The 13,594-nt window shown below is 40.8% G+C and overlaps 1 protein-coding gene across 4 annotated transcripts in view; it reads left to right on the top strand.

Annotated features, from left to right (window-relative positions):
* The window catches only part of LOC147604525 (uncharacterized), a 63,322-nt gene that overhangs the window by 28,388 nt on the left and 21,340 nt on the right, over positions 1-13,594 (top strand). The gene's annotated exons all lie outside the window — the stretch shown is intronic.

Here is a 13,594-nt window from a genome sequence, read left to right on the forward strand (position 1 = left end):
CAATGCACAATGGAATCGATGCTTTGAGTCTTTGTTAGTAGACTCGTATGGAGTCAAGGTTGCACTTTGGTTTTTGTTAAGCATCTTTCTGGCATATTAGTAGACATGCAGATTTCTTTTGAAGCCTTTGCCCAAGTTACGTCCAGCTGGTATATATTGATTCTGTCTATCCAAAGTGGTGTAATTGCCTATTCACCTACTCTCTCTGTGTGTGTGTGTGTGTGAGAGAGAGAGAGAGCCTTCATCATGTGTGAGTTTGCCCTTCATCTCCGGAGAAGTGATAGAAACTCAGGTTGATGGTTTATATATGAAGATTTGGCTACTACATTGACACATCTTTATGCATGAACCTGCACCTATTCTTGGGTGCTGCTGATGTGAGTGGGGATGTCAATGACCCCATGGGTGATAACGGCTGCCATATTTACTTGAGGCTAGGTTTATGCCTAGGGCAGCCTTAGTGTAGATATGCATAGGTTATAAGCAACTTATAGGCACTGTGGGTGTGGAATGGTGTGATAACAAATTGTTATTTATAAGCGAGCTTTTATTCTATTATTGGATTCCCAAGCCTATATAAGTGAGTTGAGGGCTCATAATTGATCATACCTTGAAGGGGTATGAAGACCCAAGTGAGTCCTAGACCTTGGCTCTAACCGGACACCTCAAAGAGGTGGGCTACGATGGTATGGGATGACGCACTCTTGGTGTGAAGCATGGTTGTGGTGTTGGCCTAGCGTCATGGCTCGGGTGTGCTTAATGGGAGCTATGGTTGGGAGGTGAATGAGCCACCATCAACCTATCCATGTCTTATTTGTGTGTGCATACTTTGCAGGAGATGTTCGAGAGATCAAGGGGCTATTTCACATAGCACATAGTCTATGCTATGCATGATGAAGTTGATCTGAAACTTTGTGACTAAACTCTCATGGAGTCAAGATTGCACTTGGGTGTAAAGTTGGGGAAATAACTTGAACTTTTCATTGGTACAGCATGGCGGGCAGCTGGGTAGGTTATGGGTGTGGGCAGGTAAGTGTGGCTTTCCACTCCTGATGAGCTAGTCCTTCAGGCTGACCAGGGGGGGCTATAATAGGGGCTGCCCTCTCCCCTCATTCTTCATCTTCTTCTTTGCAAAACAGCTCCTGCCTCCAGCCCATTCCTAAACACCATTAGAGGAAGTGGTGGCAGCAGCAGCAGCAACTATTATCAGAAACAGAGTGTTTTCTGAGACACGGTTGTTCAAGAAGATCTTTCTAAGTAGTTTTCTTTGTACATAGAGTTATTACTCTCAGATACATGCAATAGTGGTTCAGCACAAAACCTGGGAGGGTTTAAGAGTCTCTATGGGGAAGTCTTAGGGAATGCAAAATAAATTATGCCTGTGCATGTGCACTAAACAAGTAGCTAGTTATTAAGGCTTTTAGAACATGCTTATAGTAGCTCTACGAGTGGAGTGTCTAGCTGAGCTCCAATACTTAGGGTATTGTCTAGCTGAGCTCTGGTACTAAGGAAGTCATGTTGCTTAGCTAGTGTCTCACATAGCAGTGGGCAAAACATTCAGGAGTCTTAGGAAGTGCAAGGATATGCTGTACTGAAAATGAGTTACAAGGGGGCCAGTGTAAGGTCTTCAATAGACCTACCCAAGGATCAATTGACATAGAATCCAATGAGGACTAGGGTTATACTCATATACCTGAGAGACCCTAATTGGGGTTCATAGTCCCGATGTTGTATGCATCGTGTAACGGTGGAGAATCATGGCTAGTGACTCACCAAGTGTCACCAGCTTGGACATTTCCCATTATGAAAGGGGTCTGGTGGACTCCAGGACGTCTAAATATTTGGAAAGTACAAGGTTTGGGGATGGGGGATTATCCCGGAATACAAAGGATCACTCCTAAACTCTAGGAGGGTTACTATTTTTGGCCCAATTTCGATGGAAATTTTGTTCGTGTCAGTACGCCTGGAATTGAGCAAATACCAAGAGTTGCCAAAGTACCTATGACAAATGGGCTTCCAGTTGGGATATTTTTAGAGATAAAGTTTATGAAAGGATCCATCTCTTAGATTGGGACATGTGGCAAGACAGTGGATCAAAGTGAGACAAGTAGCCTTACACTTGTCACAAAGTGGATCAAAGTGAGACAATTGGCCTCACACTTGTCACTTCAGCTATTGTGTGGCTCTCCACTTGTCATCATAGTGAGGCCCAAATCTATAAATTGGAGCCCTCCCTTTTCATTAAGGGAGGCTCTCTTTCTGCACACTAGCTTGTACCACGGTTACAAGCTTCCCTAATGATGGCTACTCTCTTTCTCTCTCTCGTGAAGGCTGCCCATGAAGTACACCAGCTCTTGGGGAATGTTTTGGAGGCTTCCATCGCGAAGAAATACTTAAGGCAAGCGTATTTAATCATTTTATTATGATTTCCATCCATTGTACTTGTTGTACCAATCCTTGTACTTGATGTATCAGCCACTATACTTGTTGAACCAGCCACTGTACTTGCTGTACCAACACTTATACCTGTTTTACTAGCAACTAACTTGTTGTACCAGCCATTGTACCTAATGTACCGGCCATTATACTTGTGTGCTGGCTGAATGGAGAGCTAAACTAGTTGTACCGGCTCTATTGCATGAAGACCCGTGGTTTTTGGGGAAGAATTAGTACCACACGGAGGTATATGGATTATATTGTTGACTCAGCATTTCTAAAGCCTGAGTACCGGCTGGTTGTCTCATGTTGGGTTGTGTTATGGCATTTATATATGGATAATCTAGCATCTCCCGAGTGGAGAGTAAGGTCCTCAAAGCCTGTACGTGATATTATTCTCCTTGGGTGGGGTTGGACAATTCTGTGGATTAAGTGGCATATGTTTAAGGTTATGGCCAATTTTAGTGTTAAATTGCATTAATGGTCAAGTGTTTTGGCCAAAACCTTGGGCTCTCCGGAAGCTACATTGGTATTAGAGCATAGGCTTTCTTGGAAGCAGAGGCTTCCTTCTATCAACGAGGAAGAGAAAAGATGTGAAGTGGGGACCACACTTACCATCATTGCTGTTAAGCATGGCCATCCACTACATGGTCTATGAAGCAAGAGCATGAGGAGTAGACAGCTTGGTCTAAGGATCTATGAATTCACAAAATTAATCTTGGAAGTATGGAGTTGGCTTTATGTATATGTGTTTAGTACTCTTTCCATATGGATATTGTGGATTATATTATCAAGCTTACATGCAAGCTATATAGTGAGGAGATGTTTCTTTTGGCTTCATGACCAACCTGGCAAATAAAAGCTAAGTATACTTTGAGTTTGCAAAGTTGGTGCTTTTTCTATTTATGAAGTGTTTTTTATGCTCACTAACTCTTGCAAGGAGAAAAGTGTTATTGTTTGCTTTGAGATGTTTTTAGGGAAACATTGTTTATGGCTCTCTTTATTTGGGATGCATTGGACTTATGAAATTTATTGTTCTATGTTCTCTCTTGAAGATTGTTTCTACCATGTATGGGTGGAACAATAGAGAGCAGATGGAAGGGAACATGGGTACTTAAAAGGTAGTATCAAGCACAACATACCTTGTGTAGTATTCTCTTGTCCATGTGCTCTCTTGAAGATTGTTTCTACCATGTGTGGATGGAACAATAGAGAGAAAATGGAAGGGAACATGGGCACTTGAGAGGGTAGTGTGAGTTGGTGGCTAAAATGCCTACAAACTTTTGGTGGCCAAAATGCCTATAAACTATTTGTAGTAGAAATGCTTATGGAACTCCAGACTATCTATGCATGCGAGTGATTGTTTTATCTTATTACTTGAGCCCACCTCTCATCCAATGTGTGTGGTCAAAGTACCAACGCGGAGTGCAAGTGGTAGAGTGGACATGACGCCTGGTTGGAAGGGAGTTACGTCTATGCCAAGGGTCATGTGGATTGGCACGTGTTTGTGTGCCTTGAGCCTGTTTGTGACTAGATTATACGATGATGGATTATGGATTTGGCTTTTATTTCCCATGTTTGGAGATATGGGTGCTTTTGTGCTTGTATCTAGTATATTCTCTACGGAGGTATGGTTGGCTTTTATGACCATGTCTAGGATATATTCATGGATATTGGTTATTGAGACATAGTTGGCTCTTGCGCCTGTGTCTTGTGTTTGGCATGACTTTCTTGGAGTATGGACAAAGAGACATGATTATGATATCTAGACTTATGGGACTGTTTTTTCTCACCCATTTATTTGGGACATGATTTTCATATTGGTATTACGAAGACTTATTTAGTCTCGTCCATTTATTTGGGACATAGATTCTTTCAGTTATTTTGGATTTTTGAGACTGTCTCGTCTCGCCCACTTGATGGGACATGATTTTATCTTCGATATATGGCTTGAAGCTTAAACTTGCGGACAACTTTTAAGCAACTAGAGAGGATGTCACCAGCCTGGACATTTCCCAATATGAGAGGGGTCTTGTGGACTCTTGGACGTCTAAATATTTGGGAAGTACAAGCTTTGGGAATGGGGGATTACCCTAGGATACAAAGGATCACACTCTTAAAATCTAGGAGGGTTACTATTTTTGGCCCGATTCCGATCGAAAGTCTGTTCTTGTCATTACGTATGGAATTGAGCTTTAGAGATAAAATTAATGGAAGGACCTATCTCTTAGATTGGGACATGTGGCAAGAAAGTGGATCAAAGTGAGACAAGTGGCCTCACACTTGTCACTTCAGCTATTGTGTGGCTCTCCACTTGTCATTATAGCCTTCTCTTTCTATTTTAGCTCATGGGAGGCCCAAATCTATAAATTGGAGCCCTCTCTCTTCGTTAAGGGAGGCTCTCTTGCTGCACACTAGCCTCTAACACCGTTACAGGCTTCCCTAATGATGGCTACTCTCTTTCTCTCTCTTGAAGGCTACCCATGAAGTACACCGGGTCTTGTTTTGGAGGCTTCTATCACAGAGAAATACTGAAGGCAAGGGTATTTAATCATTTTATTATGATTTCCAATCCTCGTACTTGTTGTACCAGCTCTCGTACTTGTACCAGCCATTGTACCTACTATACCAGCCATTGTACTTGCTGTACTGGCTGAATGGAGAGCTGAATCTGTCATACCAGCTCTATTGTGAAGACCTATGGTTTTTGGGGAAGAATTAGTACCCACATGGAGGTATATGGATTATATTGTTGACTCCAGCCTGTGTACCGGCTGAATTTTATGATTGTCTCATGTTGGGCTGTGTTATGGCATTTGTATATGGATAATCCGGCATCTCCGGAGCGGAGAGTAAGGTCTTCAAAGCTTGTACATGATATTATTCTCCTTGGGTAATAAAATACACCCAAGGGGGAAAGGGGGGGGGGGTCGGCCCATTCTGACCTCTATGCGGTGTCAGTTGTGCACATCTCTCTTTTACAGTTCTATGGATTAAGTGGCATATCTTTAAGGTTGTGGCCGATTTGAGTGTTAAATTACATTAATGGTCAAGTGTTTTGGCGAAAACCCCGGGCCCTCCGGAAGTTACACCTTGCACCCATAGGTTCAGCACCTCGAATCACCCTCGAGCTTGGGGTATGACTATCCCGAGCTTGCGAAGCTTAGATGACTCCAACCTAGCATGCCATACCACTACGGTGAGCCACTTGCTCGTAGCTTAGTGGCCACAAGGTCATGCATGCCCTTGGTAAATCCTTGTTTTCGCGTGGATACCTCCTTATGACTAATAAGTGCCGCCAAGGTCACTTATATAGGAATAACCTTGCAATTATTAGCCCTTTTCTTTATTTACTAGCTTTTAAGCTATAATCAGACCCTGGCTATTATTTATACGCCCACGTCCATGCCTCATCTTGCCAGTGCCTTTGTTCTATGTGTGAACCTTGCAGGTCCCCACGCCCTGCAAAGCCCCAACCCTAACCTGGGTTATTACATGCCTCTCATCTTGGTTTAATCTAAGCCTAGGCCAATCAGGACGTAACAACTAGCAATTAAAGAAGTTGGCCTAAGCCCACGAATAATAGTTTTGGACTTGCTCTAAGGTTGCCTTGGGATTTGTGTTTCCTTTCCTTCGAAGGAAGCTTGCAAAGTCCATGCGAATTTAGGTTGGTACATCCCAATGCAAAGCCTAAAGTGATGTAATTGCGTCCCCTAAAGTGAAGATCTAGAGAACCGAAGCCACTGTAAGAGACAAGTAGGATTGGTTGGCTAAAGCCATTATGCATGGATTTTTCTTTTATTGCAGACTACATTAGATGAATAAGGCCTTAGTAGTTGACATAATCGTTTTTCATGGTATTTCTTTTGGGCTCTCAAAAAATGTAATTTTATGCCTAGGCTATATGGAGTTATGATTTAACTTTATCATTCATATAAAAGTTTATTTGCAAAAGTGGTTTGCATGTTTTTTATTGCTCTTGATTGTTTATGTGACTTCATTCACTGGTTAAAGTGTTGAGAAGGGCACAATGGAGTGATTTTATTGAATTGGGTGTTAAGAGCTATGAAACTAGCTAGGCCATGAATTGTGGCAAGGGCCTAGTAGTTAGATTTGAAATGAAAGATAGTTACTAATTAGGAGGGGACTGCCTATTAATTGATTGAGACATTGGATGAGATCAATTAACTTTATAACAGAATGGCAAGGGCCTAGTAGTCACATTTGAAATGAAAGATAGTTACTAATCAAGAGGGGACTGCCTATTAATTGATTGAGACATTGGATGAGCTCAATTAAGGCCAACTTTATAACAGAATAGCATGAGCATTTACATGCTAAATGAAGAATTTTAATAGATGTAAACATGCTTTTCTTGAATTACGTGATGGACATGATTTGAAAATGTGCACAAAATTAATGGCATTTTTTTTAGAGATCCAAAGGTCTCTCCCATATAATTTGAATGACTTGGATGTTCAAAATGGGCGATACGGGGTCCCTTATATGCATCCATGAATTCCAAACCATGTCCACACGTATGCTACCTATTTGGTGGTGTGGCCTCAATAATATCTTGTTTCCAAACCAAGATGCTGGATGTCTCTCCTTGCAAAACTGAACTTGAGGTGAGTTGTTCAAGGTGTTGTAAACCACTCTTTCACACATGGGAATAGTAATAGGGAACACATGTTTTAGAAGGTGAGTTTCTTTCCTATGGAGGATTACCACGAGCCTTAGCCGCGTGTATCAGCATGCTTTCCCTAATCCCAGGGCTTCCCTAACCCTACCGGATTAGGCCACTAATCCACTATAAGATCCACGAGGATCTCCTTAAACACAAACAACCAGATTAGTACCAAATAGAAGGGGTGCAAGCTAGCTCACCTCCCAACCATAGATTCTATACGGAATCACCCTCTAGTGCGGAAGCCAAGGCTCCAATCCACAAACCATGCTAGTCAACACTGGTATACCACCAACACTGCTGAGGCCCACGTCCACCTCCTCCCGTGGATCTAGGTTGCCTAGTCAGCCCGCAGCCAGATGAGTGTTAGATTGCATATGTAGTTAGGGTTTTGCAGTAGATCCAAGTCTCTAATGGGAAATATGTTTCCATGGTTGCCATGAAGAAAATGTGAATATATGATTGAGTTAGGTCCATGATCTTGAGTGTATGAGCATTGCGCCTTATAGGATGAGCCAGTTGAAAGAGTACGAGATTGCCTGATAGTCGTTGCACATGGTATGTGTTGCCTACTACTACCTAGTCCTAGACTCTAGCATACAAGACTCGTCCATGTAATCAAGATTCTTATCTCTGGTATGCTTGAGTTTGAGAAGTAAGAGGTCAAGTGGGATTATGATTGTTGAAAGTATTGGGAGAACTTGTTGGTAAGCTTCAAAGCTAGGGTTTTCGCAGAGGTTGAACCACTTCCACCAAGACTGGAGGTTGTTCAGGAGGGAATTAGGGAGTCCAAGGTTGAAAGGATTTGAGCAATGCAGATGGGATAGTATGGAGGTTGAAGGTGTCGAGATGTTGCAAATTCAACACAAGAACTGCAAGGAGTTTTCAAGTTCTAGCAGATCCCGGAACACCAATAGCCTAGAGTCATCCACTTTCAAGTGTCTTGATCAAGAGGAGTTTCCCATGTCAGCAATTGTAGTAGAGTCACCATTGGAAGACGAGCTGAAAGAGATGTTGTGCTTACAATTAGACCATAGTGGAAGTGGACCAAAGGTATGGCCTAGTTATTTATGGTAAGCATGTAGATGTCACATGCATCATCCATATGAGTGCCACGTGGACTTGATCAATCGGTATAAGGGCGAATTCAAGGGCATGATTGGATCATTTTGGATGGTTTATGGTCATTATATAGATACCCGGTGCTAGATTTGCATAGTCTAAGCCAAGGGCAACAAGTGCAAGTGTTGGATCAGTCGGAGGAGTTCCAACGTGCTGATCTCAACCAAGCACAAGTATTGGGATTGCAATAACCTTTTGTTCGTGCATGTAGCATTAACCTAGAAGCTATGATATGGTTAACTCTTCCAAGTCTTTGGGCACTACCACCTATTGAACAAGTGAATCAAATTCAAAATGAGCTTAAAAATTTGAGCAACAATATGAGATTATTACCTAAATTCAATAGGGATTTCAATATATGCACGAAAGTGTTTTTTTTTCTTTGGTACATAATTTTGATAGCGACTAGTGGCATTATCATACGTTTAACACGCTTGCCTCTTGTTCTAGTGGCACCATGGTGTTGAATGTTCTAGCCACATCTACACCTCATTTGAGTATTATAGGGGAGTGCATATGTTGCATGTCATTCTCATGGAGACGTGTGTATTTAGGGAGTTTAGAGGACCTGAGGTGGCCAGCGTGAGGTAGAAAGGACAAAGAGAATGCCCAAAGGCATCAATTGAATAATTAAAGTGAATGGTCCAAAGAAGCTTAAACCTCAAAGGAGATTTTACTCGATGATTTATCATGGAGGGCTACGGGTCATGGGTTGGTTGATTAGCTTTTGAGACTTCTTATAATCTTAAATAAGGTCGACTTGTCTGCATGATGGGCATCCATGATCGAGCCATACTTGTTATACGCCCAATAAAAGATTACAACTTGACTTGTGTAACGTGCTTGGAACTACCCAACCATCTGTACCTAAGCTAGCTTTCCAAGTTGTTTTTGCTTTGATTCATGCCCACATGCACAACAAACTATTGCAGCATGTGCCATCATGTTTGGAACTACTTATCCAGATGTACCCAACCTGGCTTCCCAAGTTGTTGGTCCTAATACTCGCGTGGGTTGCTTGCGTTGGTTCCCAATACCTTGTGCTTGCAAGTATGCCACTTTACAAGTGGTGGCTAAGTTTATAGGAAGCAAATCACTAGTTGGCAATCTCATAAGAGTTTGAATAGGCAGTGTACACAGACTTTTTGCTTGAGAACTTTGTTGGGTTGTTATGTTGGAGAGATTAGGGTGGATTAGACATGGTGGTTAAGCATGGCGAGCACACTAAGCAAAATCAATAATATTAATGACAAATGATTAAGTCTAACGATTAGCATAAGTGAGTGTACTTCATTCATTGATTCATGGTCGTAAATAAGCTCCAAGTACAAGCCACTAGAGTTGAGAATCCAAGAGTCTTTGAATAGATAGGAATTAATTCAAATGACCCCCATTCTCTCGACACTCATCTCCTAGGGAGAAATCCTTGGCATCTACTTTGTGCTGAATGTAACTAGGGAAAACTTGATTCTTTTACAAATAACCTTTGAACCTTTGAATCTTTGCTCACTGTAATGATGATGGATAATTATATGCTTCTTCCAATCCTCCCCCTCAAGTAATTATCCATCACGTTGGATGTGTGAGCTCTACTAGGCTTTATTTTCATCACGTTAGTCTAGACATGTTTGGATTTACCAAGCTCTTTTTGGCTTTGGTTTCAGCAACTTAGTCTAGTGAGGTTTTTACAGAAGAGCTTTAGAAATCCCATTCATATTGGCTTTTTCTTTGGAAGCCGATTGCTTTCAAGATGTGTTGAGGATTTCTTCATGGCTCATTTTCCCACAAAAGCTACATGTCTTTTTGAAGTAGTAATTTTTTTCTTCATTGTTAGGTTTACCACAAAGTTGGATTTTTAAACCTTCTCCATTGGAAGGACCTTTCTTGGAGAAGAAAGCTCGGTCTTCACTTCTTCCTTTGATCTTCTTTTCTTCTTCTTGGAGGAAAGCGATGATTCCTTCAAGTATTAAGCTCAAAGAACTCAATCTTCAATGCAAATTTCAGAATTTCTACCCTTTTCCCCAAACAATTGCTCCAACTTATCCCATGCATCTAGAGATGACTTCATGTTAGAGGTATGATGAATATAGTTGTCACTAAGTGCCAATGCTTTGATGGAAAAATCTTTATCATCTCTGTAGTGACCCATGCAAGCTTAGCATCTCTAGTGGTAGGCTTCTTTTCTTTCCCATTAATTGCACTCCAAATGCTCTCCCTTAAAGATGGTAGCATTGACCATCAAACGTGTGTAAATGCATAGAATGGGCCGTCATTTTTATGAGTAGGAAGGTGTTACCCTTTGGTTTTCACCATAGGGTATTTACAATTGAGATTATAGGCCTAATGACACTCCTTAATGACCATTAGTGCAATGCTCCCCCTTAATGATAGTGAAAAATGTAGTGCAAGTTTGAGGATGCAATCGAATGCCCAAATCAAAGGGGTTTTACAAAAGAATGATATAGTAAGAAATAGCAACTCCCCAATGTCAAGTTTGAATTCTCAATGGTAAGAATTAGTGCATATAATTAGCCTTAATCCATTGTTATTGATAGATAACAAAAAGATGAGAAAATGCTTGCTTGCTACCAACCAATGGATAGAATACTTCTAGATTTGGTGTGGTCTTTTCATAGACCCAATTGATGATCCCTAGAAGGGTTTAGCTTCACTTCAGTTGGAGGCAGAGAATTTGTGATCTCCTTTGAGGAAGGTTGCGCTCTTTGTAGAGACGATTTGACGACGAAATGTTGCAAATTGGTTGATGTCCTTTGTTATGGTGAGAGCTTAGGACCTTGGCAAGAGGCCTTTGTGGTTGGTTTGAAGTAGAATGCCTTAAAGAGGGAAATCTCATTTTTGCTAAGAAAAAAAAAGCTAGTTAAACACTAATGATGGGCTTAATTATCTACTAATGGGGCTTGGATCATGGTATGCTCTACTACCACTGTTGGGTTGTGATGTTAGAGAGGTTATGGTGGATAGAAATAAAGATTAGACATGGTGGTTAAGCGTGGCAAGTGCACTAAGCAAAATGAGTAACACTAATGAGAAATGATTAAGACTAATGACAAATGATTAGCATAAGCATGTGTACTTCTTTCATTGATTCATGCCTTGAGAATTCACGAGTTTTTGAGTAGCTAGGAATCAACTCAAATGAACCTCATTCTCTCCACAATTATCTCCTTGACTTTAGGGAAAAAGGTGGCTACCTTGGGCATTCTACTTTGTGTTAAACAAAACGTGATGCTTTTACAAGTAACCTTTAAATCTTTGAATCTTTGATCACTCTAATGATGATGGATGATTATTTGCTTCTTTCAATAAACTTTACATGTGGATACGTGTGAAATAGCTCGACCAATACGGGCTTTCTATGTCTGAGAATGAGTAGTTTTGTATAAGGACTACCTAGGATAAGTGTGAAATAGAATACATTGCTTCTTACAAAGAAACTATTCTTTTTTTTTCTCTCGAGAATGTGTTAAGGACATTAAAAGGTAGGTAGACTCTTAATTCCATGGTTATTGGCTACATGGAGTCTCTCCAAACACTAAAGGGCACTATTAGTTATTGCCCATATCTTTTATTACACTCTAAAGTCTAAAAATAAGTCTAACTTTGGACAAGGTTCATAAAAATCCAATGAAAGAAAGGGAAACTTAAAGGAAATTGAAGGTACTTCTTAAGAAGTCAGTATCTAGCTTTATGATATGAGGATTTTAAAAGGCCAAAGATGAACACCTTTGTTTTAGATGTTTGAGTTTAGACCACTTTGTCTTTGAGTGCCCAAAGTAAAAGGAAGAAGGTGCTAAGGGTTGATCTCAACTAAAACCATTGCTTTCTTTGCCCTTTAAGTTTTTTGAAGTGAAAAAAGAAGTAAAGGTTTATCGGGAGGACAACACTCTCGTGTGCATCTTATCATTTGCTATGTGGGAGACTACTTTCAGACCTTATGATCTAATGAAGATGCATGGCAAGGTTAAGGGTTAGGATGTTAGGATCATGGTGGATGATAGTGTTGTTAACATTAATTTGGGGCTAATTAAGAAAAAGCATAAAAGAGATTAAGCCCGACTAAAGACTAAATGCACGAGAGGCTACATCTTGTCAAGCTTATTAATTAAACATTAGATTGTCGATCTTTATATAGGTTAGATCTCTTTACAAGATGCAAGCATGTGTTGCCACCACATATGCCACATGTCAACAACATAGAGTGCCAAATGTCCAAGAGAGATGTCACCTTTACAAGAACCGTATCTAGGAGGTTGTTTGTACACATTCTTTACAAGGAGTTGTTCCCACGACACACACACACACACACACACACACACACACACACACACACACAAAATACTCCTTTTACATTGAATTTTCCCAACAAATCCTTCCCTCAATGGAAAGGAGTCATGAGTTGTAGTTAGCCTATATGGGTCCAATCCGGAACTCATGTTGTAGAGTGATGAAAGTCTCCAAGATGTCAAGCCACAGGTACATGAATGGTCTCCAACAAGAGCCTCCTTTGCACGGAGCTTTGAATGTGTAATAAGTGAGCTGAGACCAAAGAAACAGAGCCTTCTTGAATTGGATTCTTCATAGAAGAATGGTGAGGGTGAAGAAGAAGCGGTTGACTTGCTTTATCAACGAATATGAGAAACAACTGAGAGTGTCAACATAATGTGTGTTGTACAAAGTAGACCCTTGCAAATGATTATGCATACTACATAATCGTAAATCTAAAATGAACAGAAAGCCTAAAAAATAAGAAGCCAAAGAACAAGAAGTCGAATCTAAAATCCTAAGAGCTCCACACATAAAATCAACAGCAATAGGACGAGGACAAGATCCTCACGACAAGATCTCTAGCTGATGAACATGATCAGTGTACAGGACTGGCAAGAAACAAGAGCAAGCTCAACTGGTAGAGGTACAAAGTTGCAACATTAATAGAACTAAAGTAAAGAGATAGAATTGGCTTACTTCCCATTGCCTCTAGAAGTGGGCAAAATTGCAGCAGGTTGATGAGACTGCAACTAAACAAGACTGTTGACTTGGGTGCAAGATGTGTGTTGATGCTTGAACTCCCCAAGATGCACCTTCTCTAAGTTAGACCTCTTTACAAAATGCAAGCATGTGTTGCCATCACGTATGACACATGTCAACATAGAGTGCCAAATGTCTAAGAGATGTCACCTTTTCAAGAACCTTGTCTAAGAGGTTGTTTCTACACTAAAGCACACATTGTTCCCACACACACACACACACACACATCAAGAAGATGAGTATGAGTCAACTTTCAAATTATGAATGGACATTGTAGGTAGGACAAGTTCTATTCTAGGTAGG

Source organism: Cibotium barometz, chromosome 61 (genome assembly GCF_041138505.1).
Source record: "Cibotium barometz isolate CiBa-2024 chromosome 61, ASM4113850v1, whole genome shotgun sequence".
In the NCBI taxonomy this organism is placed as follows: domain Eukaryota; kingdom Viridiplantae; phylum Streptophyta; class Polypodiopsida; order Cyatheales; family Cibotiaceae; genus Cibotium; species Cibotium barometz.